The sequence below is a fragment of the Hordeum vulgare genome, chromosome 5H, assembly GCF_904849725.1.
Source record: "Hordeum vulgare subsp. vulgare chromosome 5H, MorexV3_pseudomolecules_assembly, whole genome shotgun sequence".
Lineage (NCBI taxonomy): Eukaryota > Viridiplantae > Streptophyta > Magnoliopsida > Poales > Poaceae > Hordeum > Hordeum vulgare.
This window is the reverse complement of record NC_058522.1, coordinates 130,371,646-130,393,854: the sequence shown is the minus strand read 5'-3', so window position 1 is coordinate 130,393,854 and position 22,209 is coordinate 130,371,646.

Sequence of the window (22,209 nt, the reverse complement as noted above, 5' to 3'; positions counted from 1 at the left end):
TTAATAGGTCTAGAAAGAATTGGTCTAAGAAGCTTGATGATGCACTGTGGGCTTATAGAACTGCTTATAAGAATCCCATGGGCATGTCTTTGTACAAAATGGTTTACGGTAAAGCATGTCATTTACCTCTTGAGCTAGAGCACAAGGCTTATTGGGCAATCAAAGAGCTCAACTTTGATTTCAAACTTGCTGGTGAGAAGAGGTTATTTGATATTAGCTCACTTGATGAATGGAGAGCTCAAGCATATGAAAATGCCAAGTTGTTTAAAGAAAAGGTTAAGAGGTGGCATGATAAAAGGATACAAAAATGTGAGTTCAATGTAGGTGATTATGTCTTGCTATATAATTCTCATTTAAGATTTTTTGCAGGCAAGCTTCTCTCTAAATGGGAAGGTCCTTACATTGTTGAAGATGTATATCGTTCCTTAGCCATCAAGATCAACAACATGGAAGGTAATTTTCCGAGAGTGGTAAATGGGCAAAGAATCAAGCATTATATCTCAGGTACTCCCATAAATGTTGAAAGCAATATTATTAATACTATAACTCCGGAGGAGTACATAGGGGATATTTATCAGCCTGTTTCAGACTCCAAAAACGAAGAGGTATGTGATTCGGTAAGTAGACCGACTCCAAAACTTTTCTAGTAGGAATTTTTCTCCATTTTGGAATTTTTAGAAAAATAGAAAAAATTAAAGTAGTCCGGAAAGCGCACCAGGAGGCGACAAGCCTGCGAGGCACGGGCCACCCCCTGGCCGCGCCTGGGGGGCTTGTGACCACCTCGTGTGCCTCTCGGACTCCGTTTTCTTGCGGATACTCCTTCTGGTCGGAAAAAAATTCATTATATATTCTCCCGAAAGGTTTGACCCTCGTATCATGCAAATATCCTTTATTTTCGTTTCGTGCATGTTTCTGCCGCAGATTTAGGGCAAGGATGTCGTCTCAAGAATCTGTCGGGGAGAATGATCTCCCTCAAGCCTATGAAGAGGTAAATGCTGATCTGAAAAGAATGAAGGTCGTGGAGGGCAAGGAAAGGCTGCTTGAAGAAACTAAGGGCAAGAATAAGAAGGAGAATCCGGCATTGGACGAAGGGCAATCTGTTCTCAACAAGGAAGAAGCTGAGGAAGAGGATTTTCTTCAACCCTATCTCCACCTTTTACCTCCATCCTTGATCGAACTCTTGAGGTTATGTGAAATAACTCGTGTTCGTAATACTTATCTCACCCGTGAAGTTGTTTTGCTAGAGAAATATATCACATAACTCCAAGGTATAAATCAAAGATTGATGGCCATTTTAGAATCAAAAGACAGGACAACTCCACCACCATCACCTTCGAAGGAAGACAACTAAGCACGGGTATGGGCAATCCCCTTGGCTTGTGCCAAGCTTGGGGGAGTTGCCCCGGTATCGTATCACCATCACATCTTTTGCCTTTACCTTTTCTTAGTTTGATCCTTTTTTGATTTATCTTTCTCTAGTAGAATAAAGTTCTTAGTGTTTTAGGCTTGAGTTTTTCTTTGTGTCACCCCCGATGTATTCGAGCTCGTGAGTCATATAATAAAGAGTCTTTTAGTTAAGGGTCTTGCCTCATGCCATGATATGAAAGAAAAGGATGATAAAAGAACATTAGCATGAAAGATCATGTAATGATCTTATGGGAAGTGATGACCTCACATATAAAAAGAATGTTGATTGAAACTTGTTGTGGGTGGACAAAAGTAGACCTTGGTCATTGTTGCAATTAATAGGAAGAAATAAAGAAAGAGAGGTTCACATATAAATATATCATCTTGGACACCATCTATGATTGTGAACACTCATTAGACTATTACATGCTTAGAAGTAGATGTTGAACAAGGAAGACAACATAATGAATTATGTTTGCTTGGTTCCGAACAATGTTATATGACTAGAGATCCCTTAGCATGTGAGGCTTGCTTCCACCTCATATCAGCCAAAACTTCCGCACTAAGTAGAGATACTACTTGTGCATCCATAAACCTTCAACCCAGTTTTGCCATGAGAGTCCACCATACCTACCTATGGATTGAAGAAGATCCCTCAAGTAAGTTGTCATCGGTGCAAGCAATAAGAATTGCTCCCTAAGTATGATGATCTATTAGTGTGTGGAAAATAAGATTTGTACAAACCTGTGACGAGGAAGACATAAAAGCGACAGACTGCATAATAAAGTTCTTTATCGCAGGAGGCAATATAAAGTGACGTTCCTTCACACTAAGAGGTCACACATCCAAACCCCAAAAGCGCATGACAACCTCTGCTTCCCTCTGCGAAGGGCCTATCTTGTACCTTTACTTTTTGCCCTTAAAAGTGTCATGGTGATCGACACCAATTCCTTATTTCGCCTTTATCTTGGCTAACGTCATATGCTAGGGAAAGATCTATATTCATATGTCAACTTGGAAGTAAGTATTCATGAATTATTATTGGGAGGCGAAACTATAAGCCCCTATCTGTCTCTGTGTCCGACTGAAACTTTGATCTTATGAGTACCACGTGAGTTGTACCAATTGTAGAAGACGAAAGGATGATTGAGTATGTGGATTTGCTTTACAAGCTCTGATTTGACTCTTTTCGATGTTATGATAAATTGCAATTGCTTCAATGACTAAAGGCTATTGGTTGTTAATTCTCAATAAGGTTCTTGATCCATACTTTACTTTGTGAAGGGATTATCACTTTAACGTAAGAGATTATATGATGATATTGTTGTTCTAATTATGATCATGATGCTTGCATGTCCGTATTTTGTTTTGTCGACACCTCTATCTCTAAACATGTGGGCATATTTATTGATCTCGGTTTCCGCTTGAGGACAAGCGAAGTCTAAGCTTGGGGGAGTTGATACGTCCATTTTGCATCATGCTTTTATGTTGATATTTATAGCTTTTTGGGATGTTACTACACTTCACGGTACAATACTTATGCCTTTTCTCTCTTATTTTACAAGGTTTACATGAAGAGGGAGAATGCCGACAGCTGGAATTCTCGCCTGAAAAAGGAGCAAGTTTGAGATACCTATTCTGCGCAACTCCAAAAGCCATGAAAATCAACGCGGAATTATTTTGGAATTTATAAAAAATACTCGGCAGAAGAAGTACCAGAGGGGAGCCACCAGGAGGCCACAAACCTGCTAGGCGCGGCCTACCCCCCTGGCCGCGCCTAGGGGGCTTGTGGGCTCCCTGTTGGCCCTCCGGCTCCCATATTTTGCTATAAGGAGGGTTTCATCCTAGAAAAAAATCAAGGGGAGGCTTTCGGGAGGAACCGCCGCCGCCACGAGGCGGAACTTGAGCAGAACCAATCTAGAGCTCCGGCAGGGCCGTCTTGCCGGGGAAACTTCCCTCCCGGAGGGGGAAATCGTCGCCATCGTCATCACCAACACTCCCCTCATCAGAGGGGACTCATCACCATCAACATCTTCATCAACACCATCTCATCTACAAACCCTAGTTCATCTCTTGTAACCAATCTCCGTCTCGTGACTCCGATTGGTACTTGTAAGGTTGCTAGTAGTGTTAATTACTATTTGTAGTTGATGCTAGTTGGATTACTCGGTGGAAGATTATATGTTCAGATCTTTGATGCTATTCAATAGCTCTCTGGTCATGAACATAATTATGCTTTGTTAGTAGTTACTTTTGTTCCTGAGGACATGGGATAAGTCTTGCTATAAGTAGTCATGTGAATTTGGTATTCATTCGATATTTTGATGTGTTGTATGTTGTTTTTCCTCTAGTGGTGTTATGTGAATGTCGACTACATAACACTTCACCATTATTTGGGCCTAGAGGAAGGCATTGGGAAGTAGTAAGTAGATGATGGGTTGCTAGAGTGACAGAAGCTTAAACCCTAGTTTATGCGTTGCTTCGTAAGGGGCTGATTTGGATCCACTAGTTTAATGCTATGGTTAGACTTTGTCTTAATTCTTCTTTCATAGTTGCGGATGCTTGCGAGAGGGGTTAATCATAAGTGGAATGTTTGTCTAAGTCAGGGAAGCACCCAAGCACCGGTCCACCCACATATCAAAGTATCAAAGTAGCGCACGTGAATCATATGAACATGATGAGAACTAGCTTGACAGAAATTCCCATGTGTCCTCGGGAGCGCTTTACCTCCTATAAGAGTTTGTCCAGGCTTGTCCCTTGCTACAAAAGGTATTGGGCCATCTTGCTGCACCTTTGTTACTATTGTTACTTGCTACTTGCTACGAATCATCTTACCGCACAACTATATGTTACCGATAATTTCAGTGCTTGCGGAGAATACCTTACTGAAAACCACTTGTCAGATCCTTCTGCTCCTCGTTGGGTTCGACACTCTTACTTATCGAAAGGACTATGATAGATCCCCTTCACTTGTGGGTCATCAACGAACTGGAGCTAGTTACATATCACCCTATGTTATAACTGTTACATGATGAATGTCATCCAACATAATTATCCATCACCGATCCAATGCCGGGGAGCATAGCTCTATTCTCTGAGTCAATTGGGATTTATATCTGTTGATCATTATGAGGAATCCGAGAGATACAAAAACTAAAGTCTTGCCCTCAACTACGAGGACAGGTAAGGAACTGCCATCTAGCTTTGCACTTGATTCACCTTCAGTTATGAGTAAATTTGCGACACCACCACCTACTAGTAATTCTGATATGTCGCCTGTGCTTGATGATGCTACTTCTGCTATCCATGATGCTTATGATGATGCTTTGCTTGATAATGATATGCCACTGGGTGAATTTCTTGATGCACAAATTGCTAGAGTTACTGCTGAATCTGATGATACTTCTGAAACTGATGAAATTATTGAATTGGAACCTGCTGTTACACCTGTTAGACCTAGCTCTCCTAGATATGAATTGCCTGATATACCTAAGGGTTATGTTATGGAGGGAGAGGTACCTGAAGACTTTCTTGCTTGTAAGGATAGCTATGATCTTGAGAATTTATTACGCAAGTGGAAAGAAAAATCTCTGAATGCTAGAATGAAATATGGTCCTAAGTTTGCTACTTCACCCATCTTTGTTACTGATAAGGATTATGAATTCTCTATCGATCCTGAGTTAATCACTTTGGTTGAATCTGATCCTTTTCATGGTTATGAATCTTAAACGGTTGTAGCACATATTACTAAACTGAATGATATAGCCACCCTATTCACTAATAAGGAAAAAATTCGCTATTACTATATCCTTAAGTTGTTTCCTTTCTCACTAAAGGGTGACGCTAAAACTTGGTTTACTGCTCTTGCTCGTGGTTGCGTGCGTAGTCCCCAGGATATGATATACTACTTCTCTGAGAAATATTTTCCTGCCCATAAGAAACAAGCTGCCTTGCAGGATATATATAACTTTGTGCAGATTGAAGAAGAGAGTCTCCCACAAGCTTGGGGGAGGCTTGTCCAGTTACTTAATGCTTTTCTTGATCACCCTCTTGAGAAAATGAAATACTTGATATCTTTTATAATGGAATAACTGATGCTTCTAGGGACCACCTAGATAGTTGTGGTGGTTGTGTTTTCAGGGAACGAACTGTGGAACAAGCTGAAATTCTATTGAATAATGTCTTGAGCAATGATAATGCTTGGACTATTCCCGAACCACCTCCGAAGCCAACTCCGAAGAAAAGAGGTATTCTATTCCTCAGTCCCGAAGATATGCAAGAAGCCAAGAAATCTATGCAAGAGAAAGGTATTAAATTTGAAGATGTTAAGAATCTACCACCTATTGAAGAAATACATGGTCTTGATAACCCGACACAGGTAGTAGAGGTAAATTCTCTTCGTAGATTCAATGAGAGTGATATTCCTTATGATAAACCTGCTAGCTTATGCTTAGATGAATTTGATAAATTTGTTGCCAAACAACAAAGTTTTAATGATTATGTTAGCACACAACTGCAACAAAATGCTCGTATGATTAATCATATAAGTGCTTGTGTGGATAGAAATGCTAATGATCTTAAGCTTATTGGTAAACATGTTTGTATGGTCACTACTCAAGTAGAACAAGTACTTAAGGCTCAAAATGACTTGCTTGATGAATTGAATGACAATTCTGTTATAGTTGTCACTAGAGGTGGTAGGATGACTCAGGAACCTTTGTATCCTGAGGGCCATCCCAAGAGAATTGAACAAAATTCTCAAGGAGTTAACACTGATGCACCTAGTCATCCTGGTAATAGGAAGAAAAAGAAATATGATAGGGACTTGCATGCTAGTAAACCTGTTGCTGTTACACCTGAGAATCCAAATGATGTCTCTATTTGTGATGCCGAAACACAGTCTCGTGATGAACATGATCCTAGTGATAATAGATAATGATGTTCATGTTGATGCTCAACCTAGCAATGATAATGATGTGGAGATTGAACTTGCTATTGATCTTGATAACCCACAACCTAAGAATAAGAGATATGATAAGAATGATTTTATTTCTAGGAAGCATGGTAAAGAAAGAGAACCATGGGTCCAGAAACCCATGCCCTTTCCTCCCAAACCATCCAAGAAAAAGGACGATGAGGATTTTGAGCGCTTTGTTGAAATGATTAGACCTGTCTTTTTGCAAATGCGTTTGACTGATAGGCTTAAAATGTCTCCTTATGCTAAGTACATGAAAGATATTGTGACTAATAAAATGAAGATATCTCATGTTGAGATTTCCACCATGCTTGCTAATTACACTTTTAAGGGTGGGACTCCTAAGAAACTAGGTGATCTTGGAGTGCCCACTATACCTTGCTCCTCTAAAAGAAATTATGTTAGAACTGCTTTATGATATACTTTTTGAAGAAACAATATTGAGTTTATTGCATAAATACTATTGAAAAATATTCATCAATTATTATTGGAAGCTTTGAATGCCCTATGCCTACTGTCAAGATGAAATATGATATACTTGTTGGGGATATGCACATCCCCGTTGAGGTAACCTAGTGATTATTCAAAAAATTTCCGGTTTTATGTGATTCGAAAAAAGTTTGTCATAGAGACTTGATGAACCTCATTGATGGATTTCTTTTGATGACCATGGGATTGATGAATCTAGAAGTCACAACCTTATGTTCCCAACTCTTACTCTGTGTTATTTAGAAGAAAAATAATAATTATAGCTTTATTTTCCTGTTTTCTGTTTTTTCCCTTTAATAGAAAAGTGACCTGAAAATAAAAGTTCTCCAAATGCCCTAAAATTCAAGTATGATTTTTTTTCTGGAATATTTAAAAACTTCTGAGATAGATAACTAGTCAGGGGGATGCACCAGTGGGCCACGAGCCCAGGAGGCGCGCCCACCCCCCTGGGCACGCCTGGCAGGCTCGTGGGTCCCACGTGCCCCCCTCCACTTATTCTAGCACCCATCTCCTTCGTCTACCTCTAGAAAAAATCATTCCATAGCTTAAACCCGTGTTCTTGCTCATTTTGCTGCATTTTTCGATCTCCTTGTGCAAAGCCCCATTCACCAAACTGTTTTGGGGAATTGTTCCTTGGTATGTGACTCCTCCATTGATCCTATTAGTTTTTGTTCTAGTGCTTTATTCATTGCATATTATTGCTGCCTTGGTGACCCTGTTCTTGAGCTTTGCATGTTAATTTTAGTTGGTCCCAAGTAGTTTTGATGCATGATATGGCCTCTAGGCACTTGTAGGAGTAGTTGCTATGAGTTTTGTTAAGCCTTGTTCACTTTTATTTTGAGTCTCTAAAAATTTCAGAAATTTTGAGAGAAAGAAAAAGGAAAATATGAGGAGGTTCCTAAGAGGCTCTTCGAGCTGTGACTACAAGGAAGATGAAAATGAGAAGAAGAAACCAAAGTATCCGGTCCCCCGAGTAGCAGAAGTTCGAGCATGCGAGTGGCCAAGGGATGTGTTCTTACACGCCGCCGGTCTTTATGAAGGTTTTTATTACTTGGTGGAGAATGCAGTCCTTACAGCATTTGTCAAAGATAAGTGTCCACAATACCTCCTCCTCACTAATACTTTCGTGCAAAGATTTAATTTTTATCCGAGGAAGAGTCCCCCTATGGTTGAGTTCAAGTTATATGATATCCCCCAGCGCATGTCACTTCAGGATTTTTGCAATGTTTGCAATTTACCTTATGTTGGGGATATTCATGAACCTCGTCCACGGGACTTGGAGGCTTTCATTGATACTATTGCTGTAGGAGAGGAGAGAGGTGTGTCTGGCGCTAGAGTTGCTAGTGTACATTTTCCCGTGCTTCGGTATCTCTCATTATTCGTCGGAAAATGTTTGATAGACCGCGGGAAAGCTGGGGCAGATCTTGCGGTTTTGCGCGAAGCTCTTTATAATGATAAAACTTATAGCTTGGGCGCTATAGTGGCTCAACAGCTGAACACGAACTGTACCAAAGGCGTTGTTTATGGAGGTATCTATGCTACCCGTCTTGCTAAACATTTTGAGATACCTATTAGACTGTACGAGGAAGAAGAGATGCTTCTTCCTGAGAGATATTTAGATTATGATAGCATGGTTCGCCATGATTTTCTTGATAAAGATAATGATAAGAGGATGATTTATAACTTGGTATTTAGCCAGGGTACTCGTGAGACTATTAATTTGCCTGCTCCTTCTTTGTTCAACCTTCATCTAGGCACGTACATTATTATGCCCTTGTACATCTACGCATATTGGGGCATAGCGCCACCACCGGCGCCCATGACCAAGACACCAGTCGAGTACCAGACGCCAGTTTATCAGTGGGAGCCAGTGGAGCTCACCCAGCAGTGGCACCCTCAGTACACTCCAGAGCACCCCGGAGACGGTTACTTCCCTCCTTGGGAGTAGACCAACTTAGGCCAAAAGCCTAAGCTTGGGGGAGTACGTGTTTCTCACCGACTTTATATTCTTGTTCACACATTCACTTTGATAGTCGGTGTTCACACTTTTCCAATGTATCATCCATGCTAGTTTTTATTTTTGCTTTTTTCTCGTGTGTTTGTTTAAAAATGAGAAAAAAAATTAGTTGTAAGTTTACTTTCCAGCTTGTTTAGTGGTATTTTAAAAAGAAAACCCAAAAAGTTTCCCGTTCTTCTTTTGCTTGTTGGGAGATTTCCCGTGTAAATAGTTTTCTTTTTCTTTGGGTCGAGGTAGAAGACCATGATTAAAATAATTAGTGGCTATCATATGCATTATTGTTTATCCGTCAAAGATCCATATTACTTTGTCTTCTCCTCTGAGTTTGCTTGCAGATTCCAGCTTAGTCCAATCCACGAACACTCTTATTATTATTCACATCATTCGGTCGTGCAAGTGAAAGGCAATAATGACGATATAAGATGAAGTGACTGAGCCTGGAAAAGCTGGTATGAACTCGACCTATTTTGATTTTGTAAATATGACTATCTCATCGTTCCTAATTTAGCATTGTTATGCGAGAAACATGTTTGCAATGACAACTTAGAGATCATAGTTTCTGATGCCATGCTTAATTAGCTAGGAGCTTATAATGGTTTGTCTTGGATGCCAACATGAATTTCAAGATGATTATGATGTAGTATGATAGGATGGTATCCTCCTTTGAATGATTCAAGTGGCTTGACTTGGCACATGTTCACGCATGTAGTTGAAACAAAATCAACATAGCCTCTACAATATTCATGTTTATGGTGATTTATATCCTACTCATGCTTGCACTCAACCTTGGTTAATTTCAATGCATATTGATGACTGTTGTCACTCTCTAGTTGGTCGCTTCCCAGTCTTTTGCTAGCCTTCACTTGTACTAAGCGGGAATACTGCTTGTGCATCCACTTCCATAAACCCAAAGTTGTTCCATATGAGTCCACCATACCTACCTATATATGGTATCTACTTGCCGTTCCAAGTAAATTTGCATGTGCCACTCTCTAAATCTTCAAATAATAATCTATTTTGTATGCCCGAACCGCTCATGTGGCGACAAGGGGCGGCCGGTATCTTCCATGCTAGGCGTGTTATCCTAGATACGTGTTTATTCACTATCACTCACGAGAAAGGGGCCGGTAATCGGAATGCCCAGTTCCATGTTCAAATCAAATCAAAATATAATTGCAAACAAAACTCCCCCTGGATTGTTGTTGGTATGGACGTAAGCCGAGGATTCGGCTAGTCGTGGAGTGTGATTGAACAGTGGTGGGGGAGTTGAAACTTTACTTTTCTGTTTGGGAACCACCTATAATATGTGTAGCATGGAAGATGGTGAAAAATCTTGGACATCGCGTTGACAGTGAAAGCATGCCACCCAAAATTATTTATCTTTGTTTTAAAAGCTTGAGCTCTGGCACCTCTGCAAATCAATGCTTCCCTCTGCGAAGGGCCTATCTATTTCCATTACTATTAAGTCATCCTATTCTTGTAAAATGCACCAATTAGAGAGCACCTCCGTCATTTTTATGCTTTGCTATTAATTGATATTGAGTATGACTGTGACTGGATCTTGTTTGCCATGAATTACAATGTCTAGTTAGCCCTTGGTCTTTGAAGGTGCTCTCCATTTATGTTTTGCGGTCTCAGAAAGGGCTAGCGAGATACCATCTGTTCATATTGTATCATGATTGTTTTGATTGAAGTGTTGATGTTTGAAACTTATTATTATTGCTCGCTAGTTGATTATGCCATTGATATGAGTACACCATGAGACCTAAATGTCATTGCTTATGTGGTTAGCTTATGATGTTGCTGAAAATCCTAATATGAGTTAGACATAATTACAACAACAAGATCAAACAGAGTTCGTAAAAGTTATTCTTTTGTCTCTTTCAGTTTGTCAACTGAATTGCTTGAGGACAAGCAAGGCTTTAAGCTTGGGGGAGTTGATACGTCTCCATCGTATCTACTTTTCCAAACTCTTTTGCCCTTGTTTTGGACTCTAATTTGCATGATTTGAATGGAACTAACCCGGACTGACGTTGTTTTCAGCAGAATTGCCATGGTGTTGTTTTTGTGCAGAAATAAAAGTTCTCGGAATGACCTGGAAATTTACGAGGATTTTCTTTTGGAATATATAAAAAATAGTGGCACAAGAATTACCCGAAGACACGGAGCCAGGAGCCCATGAGCCCAGGCGGCGCCCCCCTAGGGCGCGCCTGGCAGGCTTGTGGGGCCCACGTAGCTCCGCAACCTCCAACTCCAACTCTATAAAGTCTCTCTCGCCTAGGAAAAATTAAGAGAGAAGAGTTCATCGCGCTTCACGATACGGGGCCGCCGCCACCACATGTTCTTCCTCGGGAGGACAGATCTCGAGTCCGTTCTGGGCTCCGGAGAGGGGAAATCGACGTTGTCGTCATCATCAACCATCCTCCATCGCCAGTTCCATGATGCTCTCCATCATTCGTGAGTAATCTCATCGTAGGCTTGCTGGACGGTGATGGGTTGGATGAGATCTATCATGTAATCGAGTTAGTTTTGATGGGGTTTGATCCCTAGTATCCACTATGTTTTAAGATTGATGGTGCTACTACTTTGCTATGCTTAATGCTTGTCACCAGGGCCCGAGTGCCATGATTTCAGATCTGAACCTATTATGTTTTCATCAATATATGTGTGTTCTTGATCCTATCTTGCAAGTTGTAGTCACCTACTATGTGTTATGACCCGGCAACCCCGGAGTGACAATAGCCGGAACCACTCCCGGAGATGACCGTAGTATGAGGAGTTCATGAATTCAGTATGTGCTAATGCTTTGTTCCGGTTCTCTATTAAAAGGAGACCTTAATATCCCTTAGTTTCCATTAGGACCCCGCTGCCACGAGAGGGATGGGCAATAGATGTCATGCAAGTTCTTTTCCATAAGCACGTATGACTAAATACGGAATACATGCCTACATTACATTGACGAACTGGAGCTAGTTACCTATCACCCTATGTTATAACTGTTACATGATGAATGTCATCCGACATAATTATCCATCACCGATCCAATGCCTATGAATTTTTCCTATACTGGTCCTTGCTAAGTTACTTTGCCGCTACTGCTGTCACACTTGCTATACAAATCACTAGTGGTACTGTTACCGCCGCTATCGTTACTATCATACTACTAAAACTTTGCTGCAGATACTAAGTCTTTCAGGTGTGGTTGAATTGACAACTCAACTGCTAATACTCGAGAGTATTCTTTGACTCCCCTTGTGTCGAATCAATAACTTTGGGTTGAATACTCTACCCTCGAAAACTGTTGCGATCCCCTATACTTGTGGGTTATCAAGACCTTTTTCTGGCGCCGTTGCCGGGGAGCATAACTCTATTCTCTGAGTCACTTGGGATTTATATCTGTTGATCACTATGAAGAATCCGAGAGATAGAAAAACTAATGTCTTGCCCTCAACTACGAGGACAGGTAAGGAACTGCCATCTAGCTCTGCACTTGATTCACCTTCAGTTATGAGTAAATTTGCGACACCACCACCTACTAGTAATTCTGATATGTCGCATGTGCTTGATGATGCTACTTCTGCTATCCATGATGCTTATGATTATGCTTTGCTTCATAATGATATGCCACTGGGTGAATTTCTTGATGCACAAATTGCTAGAGAAACTGATGAAATTATTGAATTGGAACCTGATGTTACACCTGTTAGACCTAGCTCTACTAGATATGAATTGCCTGATATACCTAAGGGTTATGTTATGGAGGGAGAGTTACCTGAAGACTTTCTTGCTTGTAAGGATAGATATGATCTTGAGAATTTATTATGCAAGTGGAAAGAAAAATCTCTGAATGCTAGAATGAAATATGATCCTAAGTTTGCTACTTCACCCATCTTTGTTACTGATAAGGATTATGAATTCTCTGTCGATCATGAGTTAATCACTTTGGTTGAATCTGATCCTTTTCATGGTTATGAATCTGAAACGGTTGTAGCACATATTACTAAACTGAATGATATAGCCACCCTATTCACTAATGAGGAATTTTTTTCTCTATTACTATATCCTTAAGTTGTTTCCTTTCTCACTAAAGGGTGATCCTAAAACTTGGTTTACCGCTCTTGCTCCTGATTGTGTGCGTAGTCCCAAGGATATGATATACTACTTCTCTCAGAAATATTTTCTGCCCATAAGAAACAAGCTGCCTTGTAGGATATATATAACTTTGTGCAGATTGAAGCAGAAAGTCTCCCACAAGCTTGGGGGAGGCTTGTCCAGTTACTTAATGCTTTGCGTGATCACCCTGTTGAGAAAAATGAAATACTTGATATCTTTTATAATGGACTAACCAATGCTTGTAGGGACCACCTAGATAGTTGTGCTGGTTGTGTTTTCAGGGAACGAAATGTGGAACAAGCTGAAATTCTATTGAATAATATCTTGAGCAATGATAATGCTTAGACTATTCCCGAACCACCTTTGAAGCCAACTCCGAAGAAAAGAGGTATTCTATTCCTCAGTCCTGAAGATATGCAAGAAGCCAAGAAATCTATGCAAGAGGTAGGTATTAAATCTGAAGATGTTAAGAACCTACCACCTATTGAAGAAATACATGGTCTTGATAACCCGACACAGGTAGTAGAGGTAAATTCTATTCATAGATTCAATGAGAGTGATATTCCTTATGATAAACCTGCTAGCTTATGCTTAGATGAATTTTATAACTTTGTTGACAAACAACAAAGTTTTAATGATTATGTTACATTACATTGACGAACTGGATCTAGTTACACATCACCCTATGTTATAACTGTTACATGATGAATGTCATCCAACATAATTATCCATCACCGATCCAATGCCTACGAACTTTCCCTATACTGGTCCTTGCTAAGTTAATTTGCCGCTACTGCTGTCACACTTGCTATACAAATCACTACTGCTACTGTTACCGCCGCTATTGTTACTATCATACTACTAAAACTTTGCTGCAGATACTAAGTCTTTCAGGTGTGGTTGAATTGACAACTCAACTGCTAATACTCGAGAGTATTCTTTGGCTCCCCTTGTGTCGAATCAATAAATTTGGGTTGAATACTCTACCCTCCAAAACTGTTGTGATCCCCTATACTTGTGGGTTATCACACGCGTGCTGACGAAATGGGTCGTCGCGTTGGAGTTGCTCTAAGAGCATCTACACCCGCACTAATACCCACGGTGTCCGCGGACGATGATCAGATACCCCTGTAATTCGCAACTCTGCATTCCGGATCTTTGATATTTGAACCCCTAGATCCATACAAAACATGTAAAAGAAATCCTACATACTACGTAGTCCACTAGCTATAGTCGTCGAAGATGTCCATGTAGGAGGGCTCCTACTCCTCGTCCTCCTCCTCGAGCTCATCCAAGTTGGCGAACATCTTCGCCTCCTCCGCAACTTGCTCCACCTCCATCTCCTGGCGACGACGGCATCTGGCCTCCACATCCGACTCCGAGTGGATGGAATCGAGGATGGTCTGTTGCTTCGCCCGCAGATCCACGTCCCCAACGTCCCCCACATCCTGCACCGGCTCCTCCTCCTCGTCCTCATCATCATCATCCTTCAACTCCTCTTTTTTCTTCTCTTCCAAATCCTCCTCTGGATCTAGTGCATCTAGATGTAGCCACGCAACCCTCCGGATCCGGACCCGCTCAAGGAGCCAAAGTCGGTGCTCCGGCGTGAAGTGGCGGCGGCATGGGGGCATGGCTTATTGACGGGTGCGATAGACAGGAGGATAAAATGTGGAGAGTAGGGTTTTGGTATCGACGACAGCTTAAATATCTGGGTTAGGGATTACATGGACCGCCGGTGCAGCGTCACGCGATGTTCACACTCCAGCGACGGAGGAGGCATCCGTCGTACCATCGGGTTTCCGGGCGATTCCGCATAGGTCCACGTCATCAGACCGATGTGGTGGGAATGACCAAGCACGCCCGGACGCCCTCATATCCGCCCCATATTTGGGCTTGATATGAGGGGTGTCATTCATCCCGAGCATTTGATGCCCATTTGAGGCGCCTAAGTGGGTCAAAATTTCATGACCACTTAGTGACTCGACGGCCTACCCTGACGTTTGAGACGGGTATGAGGGGTCTGGTTGTAGATGTTCTAACCTAGTTTAAGCACCCCAAGATAATAATTGTGACGTGTAGTTAATGAGAAAAGAGGTGTTTGAAAGAACATAATAGTATTACCTAAGACAAAATGAATCTACAAGCTACTCCCTCTCTTTCGTTTTATAAGTCATTTAAGAAAATTCTGTACTAAATTTTGCAGTTCAAATATTTTCTGCAATTCCCAAAAAATATCCCCGGTCGGAGAGGGATCTCTCGTGCACGTTCTCCACTCCCGCACACGTTCTGTTCCCCCCTCTTCGTGCACCTCCTCTTGCCATCTCGCGTCGCCGATTGTAGGATCGAAAGTATGTCTAGAGGGGGGGGGGTTGATTAGACTACTTGACAAGATATTTTTTCGCTCTTTTCCAATTTTAGTTGAGAGGCGGCCATGGCAGTTATAGCAAGTCAAGTACACCCTAGACATGCATTTCTAATTGTGTAGCAGCAGAAAGTAAAACATGCAAGTATAATGTAAAGGAGTAAGGTAGGGAGATCAAACGTATGAGGTTGACACGGTGATTTTTGGCATGGTTCCGATAGGTGGTGCTATCGTATGTCCATGTTAGTGGAGACTTCAACACATGGAGGGTAATGACTGCGATGGTCCACGCAGGGCTCCATCCACGGATGGTCCACAAAGAAGCGGCCTTGTCTATTCCACCACGGCTTCCGTCCACGGAGGACTAGCCTTACTCACAGTAGATCTTCACGAATTAGGTGATCTCCTTGCCCTTACAAACATCTTGGTTCAACTCCACAACACGAAGTAGGAGGCTCCCAAGCGACACCAAACCAATCTAGGAGGCACCACCCCCCAAAAGGTAATAGATGTGGTAGATCAATGAACTCCTTGCTCTTGTGCTTCTAAAGTTAGTCCCCTCAACACAAAATCACTCTCTCACATAATATGAATGGGTAGGAGAGGTTAATTTGGTGGAAAGCAGTTTGGGGAGGCTAGAGATCAAGATTCAAATGAATTGAGTGGAATATCTTGGTCTCAACACATGAGTAGGCGGTTCTCTCTCAGAAAGTGGATCTGGCAATGAAGTGTCTGTTCTGAGTGCTTCTCCACAAATGAGAGGCGGGTGAAGGGGTATATATAGGCAACATCCAAAATCCTGCCGTTACACACAAAGTGGCAAACTTGGTGACACCAAAGTTGAAAACTCGATGGTACCGATTAGCACAAAGGTGTGAACTTTTGAATCTCGGTGAGACCAATATATGAACTTCGGTGGCACCAAAAATGTGGCTAACGGCCAGATGGCCAAACTAGGTGGCTCCGATACTCAAACTAAAAAATTCTGATTTTGTGTATCGAGGCACCCAAAAGTTGGTCACCCAAACTTGGTAGCATCAATATGGATTCAGTTGCACAGATTTGGTGGAAGTGGCTAGGGTTTGTGTGTGAGGTCAAACTCGGTGGGTCCGAAATATGAAAGTTGGTGACACCGAATTTGTGTATGTGGAATTTGACAGAATAGTTATGTGGGAAAATGACTGAGTATTTTGGTGGCTAACTTAGAGCACTTTGAGCAATCAGTTCATTTTACTACCTCACCCATTTTTAATAGTACTGGCTTGCCTATGGACTAAAATGTGATTTCTCACAAAATAGAAAATGAAGAGACCTCTAGATTGAAGCTTGAGCCAATATTATTCCTTTCTTGCATCAAGGGGCATATCCACATAAACCTTTAGCCATCACATCTTTTGAACTTTTCTGAAATTTACTTGGAAAACGTATTAGTCCAATGATGCATATGTTGTGATCAATTATCAAAACCACCCTAGGGAGCAATTGTGCTTTCAATCTCCCCCTTTTTGGTAATTGATGACAACATATAGATCAAAGCTTCGACAAAAGATATAATCAATGATTAGCATCGACGCTTTGAGAAGTATGTGAAAAGCAAGAGCTCCCCTAAATTTGTGCATTATTTAAAATTTGTGTTTGAATGCAAATGCACAATCAATTATGATCACGGGTCACTCTTCCATGTCACATACATCTTGGTGGTGCGTACACAAGATAAGAATGAATAGTGAGCACATGACACCAACAAGATAAGTGAATGATCATCAAAAGGATAGCTAGAAGATATTAATGTAGCATCACACAAAATAAGGCGTGTGATCACATACAAGATAAAGTGATCCAAAATATCAAAGTTTTGAAACCAAACGAGAGCAAATAAATCAAAGGCTCTCTCTCACACGAAGTCTATGATCTATACATTTCTCCCCCTTTGGCAACAAGTTACCAAAAAGTTCAAAAAGTATAGAGCTACTCGTCTCTGTGGGCGGCTGATGATGGGGTTGTCAGAACAGCGTCCGTGAAGCCTTCTATAGATTGTCCTGGAGGTGGAGGAGTGGATACTAGAGGTGCCTGAGTTGATGCTAGAGGTGGAGCTGAAGGTGTAGATGATTGAGACGATGAAGTCTATCGTGTCTTCGGAGCAGGTACAACAACAGATATAGGCTTGGTGTTGAGCTGAGTTGTAGTGCGAGGAGGTGGCTCTTCATCATCATCATCATCACTGTCATCATCATTGACATCATCATCTGAGCGAGGAATCTTCACAGAGAAAACTTCATGTTGAAGTTGTTTGACTGTAGTGTTCAATTCCGCGACCTTCACATCCATGTCATGCAATTTTGTCTCCACAACTCTCTCAAGGCTCTTCTGGTTTTGCAGAATCTCCTGATTGTTCTTCTCCATGCCTTGGACAGAGCTAACTAGAAATGCCATTTTCTCAGCTTGAGTCCTGAGCTGTGGAACTGGTGGTGGCCTGTTTCTAGCAGCCTCAGCTTCTGCTGCCTCTGCTGCCATCCTGGCCGCGAGAGAACTGGGATCATTGTCATCCATCACCACTTCATTATCTTCAAACTCTGGTTGAAGAGGTAGATGGGGACGATCAAGTAGATATACATGCTTGCCTAGCTTGGCATTGATAAGCATCTAAATGTATGGGGCATATCCACATGATCTCTTTTGATCAATAGCACTCCTTGGGATAGTCTCTACTATCAAATCCATCACTCTGAATCTGGTGTGAGTGTCCAAGTGGTGCAACAAGTTGATGGAGTGTCCTCTGACCATCTTCTCATTGTTGGAAATATGCCCAAGAGGCAATGATAAAATAGTTATTATTATATTTCCTGTTGCAAGATAATCATTTATTATCCATGCTATAATTGTATTGAATGAAAGCATAAATACATGTGTGGATATATAGAGAAAACAATGTCCCTAGTAAGCCTCTAGTTGACTGGCTAGTTGATCAAGGATGGTTAAGGTTTTCTGACCATATGCAAGTGTTGTCACTTGATAACTGGATCACATCATTAGGAGAATGATGTGATGGACAAGACCCAAACTATGAACATAGCATGTGATCGTGTCATTTTGTTGCTATTGTTTTCTACGTGTCAAGTATTCATTCCTATGACCATGAGATCATGTAACTCACTGACATCTAAGGAATACCTTGTGTGTATCAAACATCACAATGTTATTGGGTGACTATAAAGGTGCTCTATAGGTATCTCCGAAGATGTACGTTGAGTTAGCATGGATCAAGACTGGGATTTGTCACTCCGTGTGACGGAGAGGTATCTCGGGGCCCACTCTGTTGGGGAACGTTGCATGGGAAACAACAAATTTCCTACGCACACGCAATACCTATCCATGGTGATGATCATCTACGAGAGGAGAGAGCTAATCTACATACCCTTGTAGATCGCTAAGCGAAAGCGTATATAACGCGGTTGATGTAGTGGAACATCTTCATGATTCAAATAGCAGCCTGTCCCGCGATCTGATCACGATCCGTCCCGCGATCTGATCACGATCCGTCCCGCGATCCCATCATGATCCATCCCGATCTAGTGCCGAACGGACGGCACCTCCGCGTTCAGCACACGTACAACTCGATGACGATCCCCGCCTTCTTGATCCAGCAAGAGGGGCGGAGAGGTAGATGAGTTCTCTAGTATGGTGGCATGGTGGTGGTGGTGGTGAACTAATCCAGCAGGGCTTCGCCCAAGCACCGCTGAAACTAGACTAGAGGAGAAACAGATCTAGAGAAAGAGGGCATCACGTGGCTGTTTTTTTGTTGTGTCAAAAACCCTTAAAACCCTTAGTATATATAGGAGGAGAGGAGGGAGAGGGTTGTGCCCTAGGGCAGCCTTTTTTTTCCTTGCGCAAGGAGGAGAGGAGTCCTCCTCCTCCAATCCTATTTGGTGTCTTCCCACTTGGAAACTCTTTCCACCTTGTGTTTTTTTCTTATCAAACCTTATAGGCCTTAGTGGGAACTTATTATAGCCCACTAGGGGCTGGTTTATCTCTTCCCATAGCCCATGACGCCCCTTGGGGCGTGACACCCCTCCCGATGGTCTCCGGCACCCCTCCCGGCACTCCCGGTACACTACCGATGAGCCCGAAACTTTTCCGGCGACCAAAACAGGACTTCCTATATGTCAATATTCACCTCCAGACCATTACGGAGCTCTTCGTGCCATTCTAGATCTCATCTGGGACTCCGAACAACCTTCGGTCAATTATACCTATGACTCACTATACCGAAACATCACCGAACCTTAAGTGTGCAGACCCTGCGGGTTCGAGAACTATGCAGCCATGACCTGAGAAACTCGCCGATCAATAACCAATAGCGGGACCTGGATGGCCATATTGGCTCCCACATATTCTACGAAGATCTCTATCGGTTGAACCTCTATGTCAAGGATTCAGTTAATCCCGTATGATGTTCCCTTTGTCCTTCGGTATGTTACTTGCCCGAGATTCGATCGTCAGTATCTCCATACCTAGTTCAATCTCGTTACTGGCAAGTCTCTTTACTCGTTCCGTAATACAAGATCCCATGACTAGCTCCTTAGTCACATTGCTTGCAAGGCTTATTTTGATGTTGTATTACCGAGTGGGCCTCCAGATACCTCTCCGCACACGAAGTGACAAATCCCAGTCTTGATCCATGCCAACCCAACAAACACCTTTGGAGATACCTGTAGAGCACCTTTATAGTCAGCCAGTAACGTTGTGACATTTGATGCACACAAGGTATTCCTCCGGTGTCCGGGAGTTGCATGATCTCATGGTCATAGGAACAAATACATTGAAACGCAGAAAAACAGTAGCAATAACCTAACACGATCATATGCTACGTTTATAGTTTGGGTCTTGTCCATCACATCATTCTCCTAATGATATGATCCCGTTATCAGGTGACAACACTTGCCCATGGCCAGGAAACCTTGACCATCTTTGATCAACGAGCTAGTCAACTAGAGGCTCACTAGGGACAGTGTGTTGTCTATGTATCCACAAATGTATTTGAGTTTCCAATCAATACAATTCTAGCATGGATGATAAACGGTTATCATGAACAAGGAAATATAATAATAACCAATTCATTATTGCCTCTAGGGCATATTTCCAACAGTCTCCCACTTGCACTAGAGTCAATAATCTAGTTCACATCACTATGTGATTGTAATGAATCTAACACCCATACAGTTCTGGGGTTCAATCATGTCTTGCTTGTGAGAGAGGTTTTCAGTCAATAGGTCTGAACCTTTTAGATCCGTGTGTGCTTTACAAATATCTATGTCATCCTATAGATGCTGCTACCACGCACCATTTAGAACTATTTCAAATGACAACTCCACTATACGAATCCGGTTTATGTACTCAAAGTTATCCGGATTAGTGTCAAAGCTTGCATCGGTGTAACCCTTTACGACGAACTCTTTTAACACCTCCATAATCGAGAAAAATTTCCTTAGTCCACTAGTTACTAAGGATAACTTTGACCACTGTTCAGTGATTCAGTCCTGGATCACTCTTTGTACCCCTTGATAGACTCATGGCAAGGCACACATGAGGTGCGGTACACAACATGGCATACTTTAGAGCCTACAGCTAAGGCATAGGGGAAGACCTTCGTCCTTTCTCTTTCTTCTGTCATGGTCGGGCTTTGAGTCTTACTCAAATTCATACCTTACAACACAACCAAGAACTCCTTCTTTGCTGATCTATTTTGAACTCCTTCAAAAACTTGTCAAAGCATGCATTTCATTGAAAGTTCTATTTAGCGTTTTGATCTATCTCTATAGATCTTTATGCTCAATATTCAAGTAGCTCTATCCAGGTTTTCCTTTGAAAAAGTCCTTTCGAACAACCCTTTATGCTTTCTAGAAATTCTATATTACTTCCGACAACAATATGTCAACCACATATACTTATCAAAAATTCTATAGTGCTCCCACTCACTTCTTTGGAAATACAGGTTTCTCACAAATCTTGTATAAACCCAAAAACTTTGATCATCTCATCAAAGTGTATATTCCTACTCTGAGATGCTTGCACCAGTCCATAGAAGGATCGCTGGAGCTTGCATACTTGTTAACATCCTTAGTATCGACAAAACCTTCCCGTTGTATCACATACAACCTTTCCTCAAGGAAACCGTCGAGGAAACAATGTTTTGACATCCTATGTGCAATATTTCATAAAAAATGGAGCAACTGCTAACATAATCCCAATAGACTTTTCGCATCGCTACGAGTGAGAAAGTCTCATCACAGTCAACTCTTTGAACTTGTCGGAAACATCTTTGTGACAAGTCGAGCTTTTCTTAATGGTGACTTTTCACCATCATCGTCTGTCTTCCTTTTAAAGATCCATATGTACTTAATAGTCTTACGACCATCAAGTAATTCTTCCAAAGTCTACACTTTGTTTTATACACGGATCCTCTCTCGTATTTCATGGCCTCCAGCCATTTGCCGGAATTCGGGCCCACCATCGCTTCTCCATAGCTCGTAGGTTCATTTGTTGTCCAACAACATGACCTCCAAGACAGGGTTACCGTAACACTCTATAGCAGTACGCGACCTTGTCGACCTACGACGCTAGCAATAACTTGATCTGAAGCTTAATGATCACTATCACCAGTTTCCACTTCAATTGGCATATGCGCCACAGGAACAACTTCATGCCCCCTACTACACACTGGTTGAAGTGACGGTTCAGTAACCTCATCAAGTTCCACCACCCTCCCACTCAATTCTTTCGAGAGAATTTTTTTCTCGAGAAAGGACCCATCTCTAGAAACAAACACTTTACTTCCGGATCTGAGAT